The following is a 22,960-nucleotide window of genomic DNA, read 5'->3' as shown; positions in this document are numbered from 1 at the left end:
CCCAGTAAGCGTGACCAGCCAAGCCAATAGGTAGCAAGACCTCAACTATGTTAGCATAAGATTCTGAATAGGACAAGGTCAGTTCCCTGTCTTTGTATGGTTTTCTTTCACTTCATTTTCTGAGTAACAGATCCTTTTGAAAACACTCAAATTTGTCTTTTTTATATTCCTTTTTTTAATTTAATTTTGTTTATTTTGAGAGAGAGAAAGAGGCAGAGAGAGAGAGAGAGAAAGAGAGAATCCCAAGCAGGCTTTGCGCTGTCAGCGCAAAGCGGGACACAGGGCTTGAATCCATGAACTGTGACCTGAGCCAAAAACCAAGAGACAGACGCTTAGCCTACTGAGCCACTGACGCACCCCATCAAATTTGTGTTGGTTTAAATAAGGGAAAAGAATTTTCACACTGAAGGCATAAGATAAAGGGATTGGCGCACCCCCAGAAGACAGCCATGAGTCCACAAAATAGAGCGATCATATGGAGATGAGAGAAGAGGACGGAAAGCTGTGGCCCCTGAGATAGTTTCCTGAGGGGATTTTCTTTGTCAGTATCAAAGTTTTCTTCCATAATTGTTTTTCTTAGTGATAACAGTTTGACATCTTGTTGAAATGACCTTCTATATCCCATAATAACTTCTTGGAAGGCTTCTGGAAATAAGACAGCTGCCATGATAAATGCTTACTTGAAAAGGGATGCTTCTAAGAAACCTAGATTCAGTTCTTACACATTCACAGGCAACTGAGAGATCAGAATGTTATTTTCTCCCTTAAATGGAAGGCCTGGAGCCACAGACCACATCTGTGGTTTCACAAGGTGACTAGTTGATGACTTCTTTAAAGGACTATCTCAGTTCAACGTAAGAGAACTTGTCCCATTACTATGCCAGTCATATTAGTCCTTCCCTTACTTGGGGAAACTAGATTGAGAAATTCATAGTAACTACATTATGACTTTGAAGGGTTCCGAGACAACACAATTCCTTGGGCTTAACTTGGTTCCATTAACAACGATCATATTATAGTTGTTAAAATATTAACAATGATTACTCTTCAAAATTAGGAAGCAATGTGGAATTTACTTAGAAAACTTGGAAAGAGTGAGAATTGGGGTAGGGGGTAGTGACTTCATTTTCTCTATCAGGAAGAGGTCCCCAAGAGTGATGTGAATATAAATTCTGTAACAGAGAACTCAGTCAAGTTAAAAAAAAAAAAAACAAACCAAAAAACAATTCAAATCAAATCAAATTAATACCACCGATCACCCTAAATGGAGGGAATGTAGCAAAGGAAAGATGCCTTGAAACTTACAAATAATCAAACCTCACTGGTCTGTTTCCTCTACATTTGTCTCAAGTCCTCAATGACAATAAAATATCTTGGTGATCAATCAAGTCATTAAGGAACCAATGGAAAAGAAAGAATCCAAGAAGGACTCCTGCATGGCTTTTTCAAGAAGTCAGCCCTTACCAATAAGGCTATTAGGCAGATAAACTATTAGTTGTTCCTGGCTGTCAAAAATTTTTGAATTAGGAAGTTTAGTGAAAACTTGGTCGTTCACTCTGAATATAGGTAAGTTCAGGCTAGCACATAGTTGGAAAGTGTACCTACTCCATGGTTTGACTTAAGAGGCACCTGAGGTCATGCCATTTCCAAGTATGACCTCTTGCCCTTTTTCATTAGACATGGCAACTAACCTTCTTCCCTACCCCCTCACTGACTCCTCCCCAGACATCACCCAACCACCCCCAACCCATTCTTGAAGTAAGACATTTTATTCTCAAGTACATGCTATGATAAGGCACACATTTCATCCAGAAGCGATTAACTGGTAATCAATTGCTACAGATTCATTCATTTATCAATTTATTTACTACATGAACTCTCCTATAGTTCAATTTTCACCTGTGTATTGGGGGTAATAATGGTACTTACCTCATGGAGTTGTTTGTCGATTTAATAAAACAATTCACGCAATGTGCCTAAAACTCAGTAAGCGCCCAATAGCTGCTGGCTCGTTTTGTCATTGTTACTATTGTTTGTAAGTGATAAGCTGAAAGTCTCGTGGTTGGGGAAACAGAATTGAAAAATATAGAAGTAACAAGGACAGTTCTGTCACGCAGGCAGGGAGCTGCCTAGTTAAGCAACACAGCATAGGGGATGGGGGCCAGGGGAAGAGTGAACAGGCATGAAGGCAGTGGGTCTTGTACCCCGCTTCTGTTACCCTACTTCTGAACAAATATAACTTCCCTGATCCCAATATATCCTCTGAGAAAGAAGGAAAGAAAATAATCTCTTCAAATTTCATTAAATGGTTCACAGGCCACTTTATTTTTTTCCATTCTAAGTAGAAGCAGACTACGTAATTTAAACGCTCCTAATGAAAGATTTTCTCAGCTCTGTTAATTAGTGTCGATTGCCATGGTGGTTTCTGTTTCAAATCCATTCTTGTTCGCCACTTTACCCTTACATGATTCTAGAAAAAGCTGCAGCAGGCAAGAGGTAACCCCTAATAAATAATCTCTAGGCAAAATGGCTTCGATGAATTCCCCAGGGCCCCACTGAGGTTGATGAATCCCATACTGACGAACTCCACAAAGAAAAAAAAAAATGAGAAAGAGGCATATAATGAACAAGCTGATTGAAAGGTGGAAGGGTGTAATGGGGAACAGAAATACATTCAAAGGGCCTGTGCTGGTATATCTCATAGCGAATATCAAGGACTGCGGTTGGGATTCCAGTTATGCCTGGATTATTGAAATGGCCTAACAGTAGGGAGGATACCTGCACCAGTGCCTCCCATCTCCACTTGTGCATTCATTCAACCAACAGAGCTCCCACTTGGGATGCAGCTTACAGTGTCACTGGAAAGACATTAAAATTAAACATACAAAAGGATGGATGGATGGACGGATGGATGATAGAGATGATGGAAGGAGATAGATAGATAGATAGATAGATAGATAGATAGATAGATAGACAGACACTGGGTGATAAATACAAGAAGTTTAAGTAAAGATGAGATGAAAGATGACAGTTCCTAATAGGACTGACTCAGAGAAGAGAGGTTGTATTCTAAATGATATGCAGAACCAACATCTGAGGGCTATGCAGCAGTTAGCTAGCGTAGGTTTGGGAGAAGGAGTCAGCAAGAAGAGTCATAGCCTGTCCCGCATTGAGGCTCATCTTCTCCTTGATGCCCACAAAACCAAAAAGCAGGCAAGGAAACACAGCAATTGTGAGAGGACAGCTCATCATCGAAGGTCCTGATCCTTCTCTGGAGGTGGGGAGTGGCTAGATTTGACGACAGGTTGGATGAGGTGGGGCCAGACAACCCCAGCCCTTCCCTCAGCGGCCGGAAGTCGTGGCTGAGACAACATAAAATCTGTGAGGGGGAATGATGTTCTAGAGTTCTCAGATTGAACAAAGGCGAAATGACCTATAGCACTTGCTGTGAAGACAGGGAACTGACACACAAACTTTAAGCTTTGGAGCAACGATATCCCTCCGCAAGTGTTTAAGTTACAGTCACCTTTGGCTTCGGAATGAAAACCAAATGGCAAACAATAAAACAAATACTTGCAACCCTGAGCTCTTTAGTAAAAGTGAATGCTTCTTCTTCCAGTAAGTCATGTGCCCCTAAGTAATTCCATAGATCAACAAAGGCCTCCAGGTCCTAGACTTGCCAATAGCCGGGGGAGAGAAGATTACTTCAGCTCCCTTCTCTCACTCACCTGGCCAGCTACTTTACAAATCGAGAGTTAATAACCGAACACACAGACCCAGTCACTGTCTGGATGTGCATCTTGGCTCCAACACTTGAGAGCCAAAGTGATCTTGAGCAAGACAGCCAACCTCTTTGCCTCAGTTCCTGCATCTGAGCAATGGAGACACTAGCAGCACCTACGTCATAGGGATATTAGCAAGATGAAATGGTAAGCAGCAAAATCAGTACAAAGAGATGCCAGAGCAGAGTCTGCCACTAGGAGGAGTTGCTGGTCCTCCTCACCCCACCCCCCCCCCACACACACACACCATGGAGGGTTGGGCTTAACTAATAAGGTTCAGAGAAAATAAGGAAGCCGCCTAAGAATGCACAGCTAGGTAAGCGGCAAGAGTTGGGATTCAAACATAAGTATGCGTTGCTCTACATCCTTCCCACTGACTCTTCTCTGTTTCCTGTAAGCATTGGCAGGAAACAGAAATGTGGGTGAGGGTGAAGGCAAGAAAAGGACGAGAAATCAAGGTGGCTCAGGGGTCTGTTTTCCTAAGAAGACAGGCTGAGCATCAACCAGCAATGATTCCTCCCCAAACCACCTTACCCAGCAACTCATAGCTCAAGACCAGGGTATCCTTTAGATCTATGTAAGTATCATTTTTGCCGAGATGCTCTCTACCCACTGTTCGGTGACCCTGGCCTAAGTTAGCCCCTTGTGATAAATGGTCTTAAAGCAGATGGACCTTTTTAAATTATTACTAAATTATTAAATCAATTATTGAAATGTTTGTTAGGTAATTATTTGTTTAGACTCTATTCCCTCCAGGAGAATGTAAGCTTCATGAAAGCAAGAAACAGGTGCATCTGTAGGAACCTATCTAGCCTTAGGTCCAATGTTTGGCATATATTAGAAGTACAATACATGCTTGAAGGATGAATGGCATTTTGGCCCAAGAACAATGACATTAAGGGGCCATGGATATGAAGGTGAGTGGTTACTGGGGCACAACATACTGGCCATAACACAATGATCTTGTTAGCAACGGAAGCATGAAAGATCATGAAGACAAAAGTTAAGTCACTGAATTTTTCTAACATAAAAATAAGGTCACAAAAAGTATTTACTAAATACCACTTCTCTAGTAGGCGTAGGGGAATTTGAATATTTGGGTGTATTCTAGTGAGGGATATTTATGTTGATACTATTTTGTAAATACCAACCCATTAACCTAATAAACTGAGGTTGTCTGCCCAGAAAGTTAAATTATCTCGGTCCTCTAGAAAGAGTACAAGTATCAACATGGTCTGATTTTGGAGTTTTGAATTCTAATTTAATCCTCAGCACATTTATAGCAATGTGCTTTAAGCATTTTTAAGTTAAATTATAAGCAGGTGCCCATTACATTATTAACAGATAGAAGCAACATTGTCCCTTTAAGCTAGGGTGGATCTCCTAATATTCACCTATCTTGTCCACTCAGGCCCTCTAAACCACGCCACTACGAAGCCTCCCAGGGAAGCTCTTAGGAACCACAGTAGGATTCTAAGGGACCCAGTTTGAAAACACAGCTGACACTGACACAGAAGACACCTTCAAACACCAGTTACCTGTTCCTGTGCCAAGATTACAGTCAAACCGGACTCTTAACAGCACTTTACTTTCTCAGCAAAACTATGAGATGGACCATCTCTCTCTGAGTCCATCCATAAAGCCATCTAAGCGTCAGCCTAATCATTTTAGCTATAATCCTTACCTTAAATTCATCCTTCTCACAACTTGAATGTACCTGGGGTGAAGAATTTGTGGTGCATATTTTCCATCTTAGATGTGACATCCTTCCTACAGTTTTCACATAAGGACGGATTTCAGGGAAAAGACACATGAATATTTGCACTTTGTAGTAAAGTACAAGATTTATCCAGCTCAAATAAGACAAGCTCCTGGCCTCATGGAACAAATACTAGTCAGTTTCTTTAAGTGACTTCCTTCGTCCACTCAACTTAAATATCTTTCTTGAGTACACTAAAGTTCCGTAGCCCCAAAGTCAACACGTTTCATTTGTTGTGTCGGTCATGGGAATATATATTCTCTGTGTGTCTGTCAGATCCCGGGTTTGTTAGATACAATGGGGAGGAACAGCCAAGAGCCTGCCTTCATGGAACTTACAGCCTTGTCAGGGACAAAGATGGTTTCCAGTAAACAAATCAATCAGAAAAGCATCAGTAATGATGAGAACCATGAATAAATCAAACACGACGCTGAGATAGACCACAAGAGTACTTATAAACTAGCTAAAATATTGGGGGCGAGGGCGAGTCGACCAATATAGCTGTTAAAACCCATGGAAAGTCTAAGAAACAAATATTGCAGGCAATACAAGGAGACTGTATTCAAACATCCCCCTCCCAGCGTCGCACATAAGCTGTGGGCTTAGGGTGATCCTTATACTGGAGCCCTTGGTAGGAAACACAAGAACCACATTTCCAAAGCCATGAGTTCAGGTTTTTTTAAAAAAACGGCTGTTCAGGACAACTGTTGCACTATCATTATATGGGTTCCTCCATGTCTGTCGATATACTCAAGTAAGTTACCATATAGATAACAAGTTACAGGGCATGAACACAATGGGGAGAAATAATTCACGTGGCAAAAAACCACAGGGGAGTTAGAATTGGTAAGCTCCATAATTTCGAGTAAGGGTGCATGAATCAGAATGCTGCTAAGCGTTTTATAGCAGAATGCCATAAGCATGTTATAGACAAATCATTCTTAATGGGAAGGGCCATTTGGATAAGCAAATAGAAGCGGAGAATGCATTTCAGGCAGTTGAGGGGGAGAAGAGTATGTACGAAAGTACAAAAGCTATAGGTCTAATGTCTTTCCATCCATGTGTTTGTCCATCCACCCATGACTGCTTCAGTCACCGTTCTCAATGCTTTCCATACCTTATCTCAATTAATTCTTACAATCATCAATAGCGAACAAAGGATTCATCATTACCCCTGTTTGTTTCAGGTTGGGTTTCTGATGAGTGTTGCCTGAAGTTGGAATCCAGGTGTGTGTGGTATACTGGGGCAGCAAAGCCCAGACAGGCTGAGAAGAGTGAAGCATCTGGGCCATAACATGTTAGGAGGTACTCCTGCTCAGGTGTGCAGCTGGCTCAACCTTGACGGGGAATGTGTCCTTAAATGGTGGCTCTAGATGCTTTCCTCTGCTCACCCAGATCCTGGGGCAAGCTCTTCAGAACCAACCCGCAATGGAAGGGGTGAAGCAGGCAAGCGAAGGAAAAAGAGCTGGTGGAGAATGTGGTCCCAGGCAGAGTCTAGCAGGGACTGTTCCATGGCAGCGGTGATGTTCTGGACCATGAACTGCACCACAGATTGGTGCACAGGAGCACATTCACTGCCCCTGGGGAATATACAGGGAAAAGCTGTTAGCAAGGGTGGTTACAGGGAATCCCGAGGGGCCACATCATTTTGAAGAAGAAGAATCCAACACTTACGGAGACAGCAAAATTTAATTGGTAAGTCTCTGAGAAAGCTCTGACAGGCAGCATTTGCCAATTTCCCTGCTGTAAATACTCCTACCAAGGCTGACTTTGAGCCACCAACACGATCCCTGAACCTGGAGTCAGCAAGAGATATACACAATCAGCTCTGCCGGAAGCTTGAACAACTTCCCCAGACTTGGAACAAGAATTTGATCTTGAGCAGGCTGACTCCACAAATCAAGACATACCCACAGTGTCCCAGGGCACAAATCAGCAACACTCTCCTGGAGAGGGCCAGAGAGTAAACATGTCCTGCTTTGCAGTCTCTGTTGCAACTGCTCGATCCTGCTATTATAGTGTGAAAGTAGCCATAGACGTCATATGAAGGAAGGAGCTGGCTCTATTCCAATAAAACTTTATTGACACCAAACAGGCAGTGGGTCAGATTGAGCCCATGGATTATATTTTTCCAACATCTGCTGTAGATGTCATTTAGTTATTTTTATAATAAATAACATCTGCTAGTTAATTATCGCGCACAGCCAGCGATGAGGCTCACAGCCTGGGGTGAGGCAAGAGAGATGGGTAGGACACAAAATTTAAGGAGACACTTCTGTGACCCTGAAAGCAGGTGCCGCCTTAAATTTTGTGCCTCAGGTGCCTTTATTTCCTCACCCTGGGCCTGGCCCTGGTATTGAATCACCGGAACCAGACTGATAGATGCACTGAGCAATATTCACTTGTTCAAAACTGAACCCCTGAGCGACAAGAAACTTAACACATGGAATTAAGAGCTTGCAAAAAAAAAAAAAATGTCAGAAGGGCTAAAGAAACAGGCAAGGCAAGACAACCAGCCTGTCAAGGGAGCTTCTACATCTGTCTCACTCAAGGATCTGCGGAATCGACTTGGAAACAGCTCACAGAACTGCTGAGTTCAAAGATACAGGGGCACAGGCATGATCCAGGATCAGGGCCACTTACACCGTCACTCAATCTTCAGGAAGTGAGGGAATGGCACTAAAAGACTGCTGCAAAAAAAACTCAACAACTTCATGCTCGTGCCTAACACAGCAACAGCTGAAGACACGGGAAAATGCTGCTGCCTTGCTTTGACCTTCCAAATAGTACTTGCCTGCACCTGTGTGAACCTAATTTCCTTTTAGAACCGTAGCTGCAAGGGAGTCTGGGAATTGTGCGTTTCAGCTACCCAACCCCTGACATTAGAATAAGGATAAAACACACGTTAAGCAAAAGCTAACCAAATCCATCATAATGGGCATCCTAAGAAAGGTGCCATTTGGTAAGAACGTAAGAGTACCTGTCCGACTTCCCATGACAAATTCAATTCCAACCAGAAGTTGCCGCTCTGACAGAAAACACCAATCTCACCCTTCCACCACCACCCACACCTTTAATGGGACTGCTGGTACGGATCAGAAGTTTATAGGATGAGGGTGTAAGATGCATGGGAAGGATTACAGCAGGGATCAAAAGTTAGGTCGAGGAATACAGGCGTGGGGGTAGCCAGGAGGAAAAGAAGGAGTGAAATCAGGAGCCCAATAGAACAATAGAAAGCTGGTGATTGCTAAGGGGTGGATGCAAAAGGAAAGCTAAGAAAAAGCCTCACCTGGGTCATTTGTTTTAAGGGAACTATCGCTTTGTGACCACCGTATCTATTACTAATGGAGGAAAAATATTAGCCTCATTCCGAGAGGTCGGAGATGTGTACAATGAAGTAATACTAAGCCCATTACAAATACACAGCACTCCGTGGTCTGCAACTCATAATCCTTTCCCCTAGAAAACAAAATACATGAGTCAATACAAATGGAGCTATTTTCTTTCAAAAAATGTTTTGTGTTTTGATATATGATATATATATGAGTGTATGTTACACATATGTAATTAAGACTTAGAAAAATAAAATACTCTTGAGTCACCAAATAACTTAAGAAATACACTAATGGAACTGCCTGTGTGTTTCCCCTGATATTTCTGGCTCTTCCTCTTTTATTATCCCAAAATTTATTATTTTGTATTCCCTTCCTTTAAAAAATACATAATTTTATCACACACTGATGCAACCTGAAATAATCTCGAGTTCACACACTTCCATTTATTCCCAATTGGTGGAAATTAATGTTATTGCTGGCATATGTTTGTCCAGACCTATGTACCAAAATTAGAAAATGAATAGAGATGTATTGGGTCTTTCAAACAGGACAGAAAAAAAGAAAAGCAAATATCCTCCAGAAATGCTTCCGACTTACAATTTGAGTAAGTTTTCCTTTTAAAAAAGATATTTTAATCATGACATCCTTTTCGACGGCTAGCCTACTAAAACAGTGGCTAATTTTCACTGTTTTTCACAATGGCGAGCTAGTCGCAGAGTTAATAAAATTAAGCTTCCTTCATGTCTCTCAAACTACACCCCCCCCCAAAAGAAGAGATACAATGTGCAAAATGCAGCATCAATGCGTGGCTGGTTTTCAGACTTCGGCCATCACTGATTTGTCACACCGCCTCTTCACAACATATTTATATTTTGCAAAATGTATAATTTTTTTTTAGCCCCTGAACAAATATATTTACATAACTGTGTCTAACGAGAAATTACATTTAACTTCTCAGAAATGACAATAACTAAAACCTGAACTGCCAATTCCACTTCATTAGTGTGGTAGAAATGCATTCCAAATGTTAATAAAAATTCCAACATGCTGATAAATTAGAGCTTCTAAGGAGCATGTGACACCTTGGTTAATATATTCAACCTCAATTATATTTCTCTTCAGCACCCTGTTATCTGGAACCTTTGCTGGCAATCAGAGGTGCTGTTTTTCAGCGGCCAATTTTCTAGATAATGTAGCTTATCAACACTGTGGGTAAACTTGCCAATGGAATCAGGCTGCACTGAACCACACACACGCTAATTGCATCCCTTTTTTATGCATATTTACAGACTGTCACTTCAAAGAAATCAGTGGCCCATTGAGGCACCCAGTTAGCTGGAAGAATTGCCTCTTGCAAATGAAAATTAGCAAACAAGCTAGTGATAAATATGAAATGAACAAAGTATAAAAATACTGTTTTGTTCCGCAACTTCCTCGTCATCCCAATTTATACTCCCAAATAGAAGGAGTTTTGAACATAGGATTTGCCTTTTGTTTCAAATGGAGACAGAAAGCATTCTTCCTTAAACCCACTAACTAGGTAAAAAGCCCTATTAGCTTTCTTTCCCCTCGTCTCCCACGCCACCCCCACCCCAAATTTCTATTCACATAAACAGGTTATTAAATCCCGTATTAGATTTGCTTTAGAGTTTGAATAGACAAATGACATGTTAACACTTCAGAAACAATTAACCCTGGGAACTTAATTAAGTTCTTCTGACTTTAAGGAAGCACATTTCAAAATAATGCGTCTAAACTCTCTGAGTTTGCTCAAAAATAGCAGTGCTTTCCTTCTCTAAAGTATTCCTAAGTTCTACTTAACAGCAGAAAGCTTTGCCTGGCTATATATGGATAAAGGTTATGGTGTTAGGAGCATGCTGTAATTTGACTCAGAGTGAGTACTAAAAAAAGAAAAAAAAAAGGCAGGTACCAAAAAATAACAATAATTTAAAAAAAATTTTTCTTCCCAAAGCCCCAAACACTGGCTGTATATAAAACAGAAAACGATTCTATAACTCTGTCCTGGGAGCTCCACACAAACAAAAATACTGAGATATGGACCGTGTGTTAGTCTGAAATCCTTTTCCCCACGTAGAATAACATTTTGAAACCTTTCACTGCTACAACAATGTTTTTCAGGCAATATGAGGTTTTGGAAAGCATGTCATTTTAATATAAGCAGGTCATTTTAATATAATTAAAAATAAACCACATACCAATTAAACTATAAATACTCTTAAAGTTCTTGTGCCAAACTGAGCAATTTAGAGTGGCAAAGCTCAACAAATAAATGGCACTTAAAGTCTTAGCTTACAGCTAAGGTTCAGTGATACTTTATTTGGTTTGGCGTGGTAAGCTTCGCTCCTGCTGTATGTCAGTTTCAACAGACTCCTAAATTCTTCTCACTAACATTAGATATACAATGTCATTTGAGAGTTTTTGTTTTTTTTTTTTTACAGAGCACAAGCAACAATATAAATATTGATAGAACACTGGGAAAACATTGCTATTTTAAAAAACACACTACACCTACATGCCGACTGCTCCTTTCTTACGTGAGAAGAGCAGGCTTCTTTAGTAAATTAGTGCTCATCTGTGCGCACTAATTTAGACAATTGTTTTATATCACTTTCCAAATTGCAATATAATTGCGGGTTTATATGTCTGTCTCCCTGCCCGGACTGGGAACTCCTTGAAGACAGGAATCAAGTTTTCTGGAAAGGTGAATAAGACATAGACCCCACCATCTAGGATTTCGTGGTGTGTAGGGGGGCGGGGCAAGACGCTCACTTATGCAGCTATCCTGTACCAGGGCGAAGAACAAAGAGCGACGGGATCCAAAGACACCAGTTTATTCTGCTCAGGGGGATTGGGAAAGAAATCACACCAGTGGTTGGCATCACATCCTCAAAGATAAGTAATGTTTCAACACGGCAGGGAAAGGCATTTCAGGCACATCGAATCATACGATCAAAACAGAAAACAAGAGATTAAATGGGCCATTCACCGGAGAGAGATTTTTGGCGATGCTAAAGCTGAGGCTGGGTGGCAGGAGAGAAAGGACAGGTGCATCCATACAATCTATAAACAGAGAGAAAGAGATCTAAATTCTACATGTGACTATGTCACCTTCACCTTGGGTACTATTTGCTCTGCTGAGGACAAATGTAGAGAGGGTTCTATGAGCCCTTCTGAGATAGAAAAGTGCCCATGAAGACTGACCAGAAATCTTAATTAGGGAAAATTTTCTAACAATTCTAATTTTTAAAGTTTGCCTGTATTGCTATCAAATTACATATATACATATTCATACAGCAACTATGTAGGGTTTGCCTATAATACAGTAAGTCTGATTTCACGAGACACAGACAATCTTCTCATATTACTCTGTATGGACACACTGAGGAATGTGTCTCAATCATTCTTGAATCAGAGTAAATATTAACAAATTTCTCTGTCAAAGGGGCTAATTGAAATTTGGTCCGATCTTTACTCCTCAAAATGTTTAGAGGAGAAGATAGCAAGTGCATCTGATGTGGCAGAGATTTTAAAGGTTTATCTAAAAACCTAGTTGAGTGAAGATATTTTTTAATTTTAACATTCAAAAACCCTGCTTTTGTGAATGGGCAAAAAAAAAATCAGAGAGATAAGGAGTTATATAATATCAAAGCTAGTCAGGTGTTTTCAGAGAAAAATTTTCAATTTGTTAATATAACATTCATTATTTCTTAGCGATTTTGTAATAAAGACATTGCTTCTAGAACATACAAGGTGAAATAATAATAGTAATAATTAATAATAATATCCCAGCAGCTAATAATTTCAGCACACTCACTATCTGTCAGGAAATGAGCCAGAGGCTTCAGTTATAGTATGCCATCTAACTATTAGGACATTCCTGTGAACTAAGTATTTTTAGATGCTTTTTGAAAATCAAATAAGAAATGGAGGTAATTTCTTTTGGCCAAGATGATAAACTAGTGAATGGCAGAGCCAGGATTCCAATCTGGGTCACCCTCCCAAGCCTACAGCTATAACCACTGTCGTAGGCCACCTCTTTCTTTTAAAAATGAGCTTGGCTAAATTCTGTTTGGAAAAGAAAGCTCGAGAGGGACAGAAAAGAACAAAGAGAGAAGAAAAGGAAGGGAGAGATGAAAAAGGGAAGGAAGAAAGGAACAAGAGAGAGCAGGGAGGGAAGGAGGGGAAAGCCAGCTAAAGCAAGAACCCCTTTCTTCTGGGAGCCCCCCACCCTTCACACTTTCTTATTACTGTTTCCCGGGTTGATCTCTCTGATAGACTATAAGTTCCATGAGGGCAGGAACTGTATTTGCCTTGGCCACCGCTGCAGCCCCTCCGGCTAGACAGAACTGGCCAATAATGGGCACTCAATAAATAAATAAATGAAATACAACAATCTGTTCCCTGTCTCTTCATGGCTGGAACATTTCGCTTCTCAGCTAGTCCCTTGTTCTACATGGCCTCAAAAAGAAATGTGTCGATGCTGAAGTCCACGGGGGTAGAACAATTTCATTATATTGTACCCGCACACTTGCAGTCACAAACTATTTAGATCTCAATAATGCCGTTTGGCTGTGGCCATCAGTGTGAGCCTCCTAAGTATGGCCACTAGAGTCCCCTACTCTGCTGCTGTTCTTTTTTTTTTTCATCTCTGACTAGGCACTGGGCTAATTTAAAATAAAAAGTAGAGTTCCTTTGCCTTCTTTTCACTTTTTAAAATTAAATTCCCTGTGAGGCATTATGAGGACAGTGCCCATACCCAAAAATTCCACCCCTTTCAACGTTCCAGAGAGGTCAAAGATCATTTGAACCAATTTTTTTTTAACCAAAAAAATTTACATTTAACGCAACTAAGAATATTTTCAAAGGGCTGTTGGCTCATTTTATACTATCAATCGAGAAATCACAGGTTTCCAGAGGTAAATATTTGCTGAAAATTCTCGTTTGTAGAAATACATATTTATTTCATAATGAAAACAACCCAGTCGTTAAAATCTGTGTCAGGTATATGGCCCATATATGCTGAATGTGTTCCTGTATATTTTGCTTATGCTTCATCAGACACCTGTTTTGTACTGAAATCTTCACTGAAAGGTTGTATTTTTTACTTTGCTAATCTATTTATTCTCCTTTTCTCTCTTTTCCCAAGCCCTTTGCTTTTTGGATTAAACTTGCAATTTTTATCTCTATTCTCGGATCCTCGGCCCCCTTCTCTCACTGGTCAGAAGGAGAGTTTTTCTTTGTGTTAGAATTATTCATGGGACCCACGCAATGAAGGCTGGGCACAAAATAAACTCCAGCTCAGAAAAAAATGTGTTGTTTGAAGAGGATGGCTTTGGAAAGTTCACCGAGCTCAGGGCGGAATAAACAGAACTGGAACTAACTTGGGAGCAAGAATATTCTCAGAGCAAGCAGCCAAGCTGGTAGCCAGAGCAAAACAGAACCTTCTGAACATCTATTTTGTTTTCATTTCAGGAAGTAAGAACACCTTGGTCCTCGCTGATTGTTTTGATCTGGGTAGTACATCTGGAGTTTTGCGAAACCCAAAGGAAATCTGGGGACAACTTGAATAAGATGGGAAAAAATGCAAAGAGTTTGCTTAATATTTACAAGAATGGAGGTGGGGGAGGTAGGGAGAGAGGGGGGAGGAATTGAGAGAGAGAGAGAGAGACAGAGAGGAGGTACCTTTGAAAGTTTCAAAAAATTTCAAAAAATTTGTTCTAAATATTTTTGACACAAGTCACCCTATGATTGCCATTTCTGCAAGGTGTCTCAATTATGGTAGTAAAACGTAGCTGTTTAAATGCTTATACATTTGTCTGAAAGGGGGGTGGGAAGCCACAACATTGTCTATTAAGTGTCAAAAAGTCTTTTCTTTAACCATAGAGGGCTTGGACAGAACTCAGGAAGTACTTCAACTGGAAAAGAAAAGCTAAAAGCTACCCTTCAAGCTATTGGAAAACCTATTATCAAATGTTAAAACCTTTAAAAAAAAAAAAAAGCCAGGAGTATCCCTAACATGACATACCTTCGTTTCGCAAAGGTTGATCATCATTGATAACCAAAGGCAAAGTAACAATAAATGCAATCTAACTGCTAATTAGGAATCACAATGCTTAAATCAAGAAACTCGAGGATAACAGGTATCTGATTACGTATGTTCTCTCAATGCTGGAACCACATTTACTTACAGAAAATGCAGTTCGTGTTTCTCCTTATCACATCTCTAAGTCATAATGTCAACACTTCGGACGCTGCTGGCTGTCACTGTGTGTGAGAACCTAAGGAGGGAAAAAAAAACACAGCATAACTTTCCTAGAGAAGAAAAACAGTGTGGAAAAACATACATAGTATATATGCGTATGCAGACAACCTTTCACTTCTTTCTCTCGGTTCACGGGACATAATGAGAATTAATTAGCACGTTCCTAAATCATTAGCCCCAATTGCCTCTCTAATGTGTGCATCTATGCAGAACTGAAGATTTTGTAAAGAAAGGGACAGAAACCAGAAAGCTGGGGTCAGAAGCAGATGCACAGTGTACATATAAATGGATGTTCTGTGATTGTGTCTCTTTGTGATGCATAATTACAAATGATTTTAATTCAACCCCTTCACGATGAGCTTATCCTTTTTTTTTTCTGTTCTAAATACAGTAGCTACAAGCCCCCCAAATTCATCTCTTACAGACTTTGAAGATTTAAAAATTTCTCCAAAATGCCACATGTCAGTCAAAAAAGAAAATGATTGGCTTTTAAAATTATAATTTAAAGCACATTGACGAGAAGGTATGTGTTCGTTAAAATTTAACCCTTCATGCATTTGGGGCTCTGGGGAACATACTGAAAAACTTAGGTTTTTACCTCCGAATCCTTCTGACAAAAAAAGAGATACAAAATAAAAAGCACAGAATTACAATGAACAGTAGCCTATGTTAACATAATGTACGTCCTTCAAAATACACCTCAGTTCGGTATTGACTATTCATCCATTTGAAATATACAAACAAAACAAAACAAAACACACACACACACAAAACAAGAGCTTGTCACTTCCATCTGTAAATGTTAAGAAATTAAATCTGGGGTGTCTGGGTGGCTCAGTCGGTTGAGCGTCAGACTTCAGCTCAGGTCATGATCTCACAGTTTGTGGGTTCAAGTGTTCAAGCCCCGCATCAGGTTCTGTGCTGACAGCTCAGAGCCTGGAGCCTGCTTCGGATTCTGAGTCGCCCTCTCTCTCTGCCCCTCCCTCACTTGCGTTCTGTCTCTCTCTGTCTCAAAAATAAATAAACATTAAAAACATTTTTCAAAAAAATTAATAAAAAAGAAATTAAATCTAACAGGTAAGCTTTAAGTCAGACATGTATGGGAGCCTAATTTTTTTGATGGAATCATTTTATATCCTCTGAGGGGAGGTGTTTTCTATGAAGTGTAACCTGTTTGTGCTACAAATAATAATTCTTGCACCAGGGTAATATTCCATAAAACATGAATTATTTGAAAAGAGTAGGATATTTGGCAAAGTAAACCCCAAACATAACAATGCCGTCCAACAAAACGACTGATTGCTCAAAACATTTTACTTTACTTTTTCTTCAGGCCAGCATTAAAAAGAACTACCTCTTAGTGCTTACACAAATCTACACGTGTGGCAAAATTTCATGAAACTATACAAAACAATAGTGTGCCTAAAACTGATGAAATCCACATAAGGTCTGCAGTCTGGTTAATAGTATTTTCTGAAAGTCAATTTCCCGCTTTTGACACATATTATGATTATATAAAATGTTACCATTGGGGGAAGCTGGGTTAAGGGTGTATGGTACCTTTCTTCTGTTTTTACAATTTCTTACACATCTACAATTATTTCAAAATAAAAAGGTTTAAAAAATACCTCTATATGAGTTTTACAAGTCTGAATTCCCAGACATTGTATTGCCTTTTCTCAACGCAAGGAATCACATAGATTTTCACTAAAATTCAGGTCTACAAACTTTTAAGAGACATTTCTGGAAGGTCCAGAAATAGATCCTTCAATTTACACAGATCAGAGGGAAGTGTGGATGCAAGTATTATCATCCTCAAAGTCCTGATTGAGACCGTCTCTAAGTTTCTCTGGTCCTCTTACACTTTCTTTGCCCCAGTCATTATACCTACCCATTGTCCCAGGCAGAAAATAACATTCCCCCTCATACTGCATAGCGGTCAAGTTTACTGGTTGAGAGCCTATGTTCAAATCACTACTCTGCCTCTGACATTACCTGCACAAACTTAGTTAAGCCGCTTCTCCTCTCAGAGCCTCAGTTTGCTAATCTGTAAATTGGAGCTAACAGTATCTACTGCATAGGTTTGTTATGATGGTTAAGTGAAACCATGGGTATAAAGCCCTTAAACACAGGGCCTGGCTTGCGGTGAGCACTCTGTCAATGTCAGCTGTATGCTTCCTACATAGCAGGTGAGTCAAGTGTAAGGTGGGTGGGAGCCCAGACCATACAGAGCTTCCTTTAAATGACAGCCCCTCCTCTTGTTAACTACAGGATCCAAACTCTGTCCAAGCCAAGCTCCCTTGTCTGTAAATGTGAATAATGATGCAGGGCCTGGCATAGAGTAAGGGTTTAGAGCCAGACCATTTCACTAGGGTTGCATTTACCACATTCTAAATATTTCTCATAACTCTGTCAGTTTTGCTGCACCATAAGATCCTATCAGGTGGAAGTCAGGTATTACCCCATCTTTCCGTCACCTGCCCAGTGTGGGAACAAAGCAGATGCTCTTTAAATGTTTGTTAAATTGTAATTTTTAACAAGCTAATGGTTGAAAAATAAAACATTAAGACTCACAGTTTGAACCACATCCCAAAGGACCGTGGGAGGGAAAAGACATTACAGAACCACTCTGGGGGCCGGAAATTGCCCTCTTGTGATCATGCTAACCTCTTTTAAGTTTTCGGCCACTGAGTGTGTAAAAGAAGCCTTCTGGAGTTGTGAGGTCTGAGTTCCGAAATACAGCAGGCATTCTCTGACAGCCCTTGCTGTGAAAACTGAAGTACTAACTAGCACGACCAAGGAGGTACAAGATATGCCTCCGAAGGATACCACCAATAAATGATAATGCCTTCCTTGTCTTTATTAACATATTCCCACAGGCTTTTGGTTAATAATCCTCTTGAAAATTTAGTAAATGCCCACAGCAATAGCCTTTGATTCTACAGTTTTCCACACCAACGTTTATTCCTGTGTTCCGGCTTCAGCCTTGTGGAGGGGGCTCGCCACAATCCCGAAGTCATTCAGAGGCGTGGAGCGTGGTACTCAGAAAATAGTTGCTTTTCCGTCATAAGTACTTATTGACTGTGACTTGAGAAACCCTCATACAGATAAATCTAACTCCACAATAATTCAATATTTTTTTTCTCCAAAACAAAGCCATTAGCATTTTATTAGAAGAAATATTTCATCCCTCTGTCCCCCCTCTCTCTCTCCCTTGAAACAGACCACAGATGTAGCACTCTGTGTGGGTTGTTAGAAAGTCAAAGAATATAATTTCTTGATTAATTGCCATACACAGGACCCAAGTTATGCACAATTTTGGTAGTTAACCCCACCACCTCCCATAAGCAGTTACTGCAAAACGTTCCAAATAAGCACATTTATGATAAATCACTTGGAGCTGTTTAAGTGGATCGGGCCTTAAGTTATTCCTTGGGATAGATCATGTCATTTTCAATGTGCACGAGCTACAGGAGAGAAATTCCACTGTAAACCTCTGCCACGGTATCTTCGTTTCCCTTGCAGGCATCAGGGAGTCTCAGTCAATATTTCTTATCTTATTTTTAAATATCTTGTGGTCTCAGAAATGGTTGGTGATTCAGAAATTACATCAAGAGTCTAAAGATAGACTACGGGCTTATGACTTCAATAAATGCAGCAGTTCTATAAGAGGAAAAGAAAATGCCTGTTGGTTTTAAGACTACTGGGAATCAAAGAGCGATTCTTAGTTGGGCCAGTTAGAGTCAATCTCTCCAAAAGCAAGTTACCTCCTCTCCTCAACCATCCATCTACTTAAGTGGGTGCATCAGTATAAATCACAAGGATCCCTAGATATTGATAGAGTGCTGAATTCTGGGCTACGGATGCCTTTCTATAGACTTTCCCCCCCGCCCCCTCACAAATTATTTTGGGACAGTTTCCATATTGGTTATTTCACCAGTGGAGTAACTGATTTGCCCAAAACAATAGGGATGAAAGCAGCCAAGGCCGGGGAAATGTTCGGGTCTCACGTGTATCTGGGGGAATGTTCCTTGATGCCCTTCTACCTTAATGAGTTGCTCATCCCACGCTTTTCTAAGGCAATCTCTGGCATGAAAATTTCAAACAGGCTTAGTTCAGCATATACGTAAATGGCACATGACTGGCTCCTCTTGCCCTCAGGGCCAGTCCAGACCCTCACACATCTCCTTCATTTTTCTGAGTGTTTATCTTCTTTAACATGAGAGATGTGTTTCCCTAAAAGTGAGTTTATTTGGGGGCTTATCTAGGTAACCCTCCTTTCTTTAGTTCCCAAAGTGGGAGGGTCCAAGAAATCTGTTAGAAATGGTGACCAATTCAGTGTGACTTTCTACTAAAGAAAAAACAACATCCATCGTTAGGCTTGTACTGAATCTCACAGCCTTGTCACGTAGGGTCAATGTATGTTCTTTTCAAGTGAAGATTCCTGAAACATGTCCTTTAAAACGAATCTGATGAAATGCCGTACATGTACATTTTTTCTTTCAAAACAGAAAATAACACAAGGAAGTCTCCCAGGAGTCTGTGCCAACTTCTGTTTGTTTTATGAGGGACTTATTTATTTTTTAGTTTTGTTTTTGTTTTTTGTTTTTTGGGTTGTTTTTTGTTTTTTGGGTTTTTGTGTTTTTTTTGCTGTTTAAGTCTCCCTGATCATCCTAGCTTACCTTATTATTAGCCTGCAATCCATTCAATAATGGACCACTAAAAAGTGTTTTACTGAATACGTAGGATGAAAATGAAGAAAGAAAAAAACATGAACAAAAATGCCCTCTACGTTTTCCTACACATATCCTATAATTTTCCAGTTGGCTTAACCACTCAACATATTTAAATAACCAACCAACATATTTATTTAACATTCGGCAGATGGACATGATAGGAACATCATGATTTTCAGATGTACTTTTACAACTGCAAGGTTTTCTTCGTGCCAGGATCCCAACAGGTTCTTAAGGTAAAGCCGCCCCTACCTGCTGTTCCTTCAGTGATGGAGTAACTCTCAATCTAAACATGTCCACTCAGATTAATTTAAATCCCTGACATTACAGTTGAAACCAAATCATTCTCTTCAATCTATTTTTTTTACCCGCGGCATAAAAGAGACTATTTTACATGTTAATAGTAATCTGATGTGGTTGTATAAATCTGATATAAATATGATACTCTGTTTGGAAATGATGCTAATTTAGTTTAAAATGGAGATTACATTTCAACTTGTAAAAGAGCAGGATGGAATATTAGCATTCGTGGCTGTTATATAATTTCCCTTTACACTACACAAGTGTTACTCAAAATCTTTTCTGAGCCTCTTTGTCCAAAGATTTCCCATTCTTCCTATAAGAAAAAGGACTTCTCTATTTAACTGTAAGTTAAACAGGTGGTACAGACCCTTGAAAAAAGATTAACAACAACATTATAAATGCATTTTTGAAGAAACATTTAAAGTTACAATGTAATAAACTGAACAGAATGTCATAAGAATGTCAAACTGGGCACAGTAAAAATAAATGTTATTCCCAAGGAAAATAAAAAGTCTGCATATTTATGTAACATTCAGCAGATGGACGTGATATTAATATAGGGTTTTCAGTTGTACTTTTATAGCTACTAGATTTTCTTGCCTAACTTGGCAACCGGAGGCACCATTTGAGTTTTGGATTTGGACAATACTGCAACAGATGTCCAGACCAATAAAATAAATTCCTTAAGGGCTATGCTTAATTTGTGTAATTGATCAATTTTGGTTGCATAGGGCCTCAGCTCACCAGCATGTAACTGCCTTCCACAAAAGCTTTGCAGTTGGGATTTCATTCCATATGTTACAAGGGTTTATGGACTCTCTCGTCGACAACACTGCAGATAGAACAGGGGCTGTGGTGACACCTGTTGGCAAGCAGCGGTGCAGAAAAGGCACAGATACACTAGATGTTTCTGTTTCTGAGCCTCAGCACTACTGACATGAGGGGCCAAGTCTGTGCTGCGGGAGCTCTCCCGTGCCTTGTAGGAATTTTAGCAGCATCGTTGGTCTTCACCCGCTGGACGCCAGCGTGCCCTCTCCTCTAAACCCCACTAGCGACAACCAACTATGTCTCCAGGCAGGTGTCAACTGTCCCCTGGGGGACGACATCATCCCAGGTGGGAACTGCCACAGTACAGCGGATTCTTCTGGAAGAGCCCCACATTGGAATCGCGTAAGGGATCTAACATCACTTTTTAAAACAAAACACAAGACACCTTTCCCCCCTACTCCTTGAAGTCTCTCGACCTAACAACAGTTTCTACAGACAACTCACCAAAACTTGGGCCTGACAGAGGGTAGCCATGATCCAGAAGCTGGAACACTGCTTCATCACCAACACTCAGGCGGGTGTAATTAAGACATGAATTTTGAAACCTAACTCTCAATGTTCATCACTCACCTATTAAACTTGCCAGAGTTGCTATGTTAATTATCTCCCCGTATCCTTGATTTAGCATAATACGGCCTGCAGCCTGTGACAGAAATTAAAGGAAAGACCAGTGACCTCTTTTGTGATTGTGCTAATAACTACATGATAATAAATTAGTTTTCAATTTTCAGAAGACTTTACATGGCAAAAAAAAAAAAAAAAGGAACCAGTGCATGATACACAAACTTGATAGAAGACGGTTGATCAGCACCAACTTTGAATCTTCCTTTTTTAATTAGTTTCCAACCGTCGTAAACAGGAAATTTAAGCAAAGCGCAATATTCTTTACTGACTCATCACATTATGGAAAATAATAAGGGGAGAATCAAGTCCGTTCGCGTTTTACAGCGGATGTTTAAGCAACGCAGCCCACGCACACGACCTTGTCAAGGGTAGGCAAAACTTGGGCACATGCGCACTGCATGCACACCAGTCACACACACGCACGTGAAGGACTCATGCTAATATCAGAATAAAAATACGCAAAGCGAAACGACTCATCCAATAGTAAGGGAGTGCCGTGACTTCTGGCATGTTTTGTGCCTTTCTTACATCTGTTCCTGCCTCTGACAGCTTTCTTCCCTTGGCTGACAAAACACAAATAAGAATGTACAGGAAGCATGGCCCCACTCTGATGTACAATAATATTTAGCTAATTAGAAGGCTCCTCCAGCTCATTATGCTAGGCACTAGAAGTAAGAAACTACATGAAAGCATGACACTTGCTAAGCCCCAGGATGGTGTCAGAGCTGAACTGGCATCACTTTCTTCTGTTTCTTTATAGACTTGGTTGGATGGCAATTTCATTCCTTTAAAAATCGGTTCTGACTTTCAGAGGGAACGATCCCTGGAACACTGCACCATCTTCTGGCCAAATGCTTTACTACATGGTCTTCATTAAAGTGTCAAGTCCCAGTTTTCTGAGAATGACTGCTGGGTTAGTACTTGGCCTATTTTATTATTCCTGTTGTTTAGACAGCACAATAGATAGGTGAGAAACACAAAACAGTTTCCTTCTAGTGAAATGGAAAGGCAGCGGAACTCTGTTTTAAAACAGTTTTGGTCTTCGCAGTCTCAAATAATTTTTTTTTTTTTATCCTACCCAGATTCATGGAAAGCCCTGTACGTATTTGGCCTTTAGAATATGCTTATTGGGGGTCCAAAGAGGTAGAAAACACGTTTCTTGTCTGCCGAAAGCTCACAGCCTAGTCATATCATTATGAGCTGTAAAATGGGTGAATTCAAATAGCCCAGACGCAAAGAGCATTACGACTTGCAGAAGAGATCTCGGGACTGACTTTGTTGCAAAACATTTATCGCAGACAAGTGGGTCT

General features: G+C 40.2%; 1 long non-coding RNA gene across 1 annotated transcript; it reads right to left on the bottom strand.

Annotated features, from left to right (window-relative positions):
• Positions 1-11,728: 11,728 nt before the first annotated feature.
• On the bottom strand, positions 11,729-21,673 carry LOC123381209. Its single transcript, XR_006587945.1, has 3 exons — positions 21,597-21,673; positions 15,086-15,175; positions 11,729-11,957 (listed from the first exon to the last, which is right to left on the bottom strand). It is a non-coding gene; the product is annotated as an uncharacterized LOC123381209 (long non-coding RNA).
• Between the last annotated feature and the right edge of the window lie 1,287 nt (positions 21,674-22,960).

This window comes from Felis catus, chromosome A2 (assembly GCF_018350175.1).
Source record: "Felis catus isolate Fca126 chromosome A2, F.catus_Fca126_mat1.0, whole genome shotgun sequence".
Lineage (NCBI taxonomy): Eukaryota > Metazoa > Chordata > Mammalia > Carnivora > Felidae > Felis > Felis catus.
Note: the sequence above shows the minus strand (reverse complement) of the source record. Positions and strands in the feature narration are given on the sequence as shown.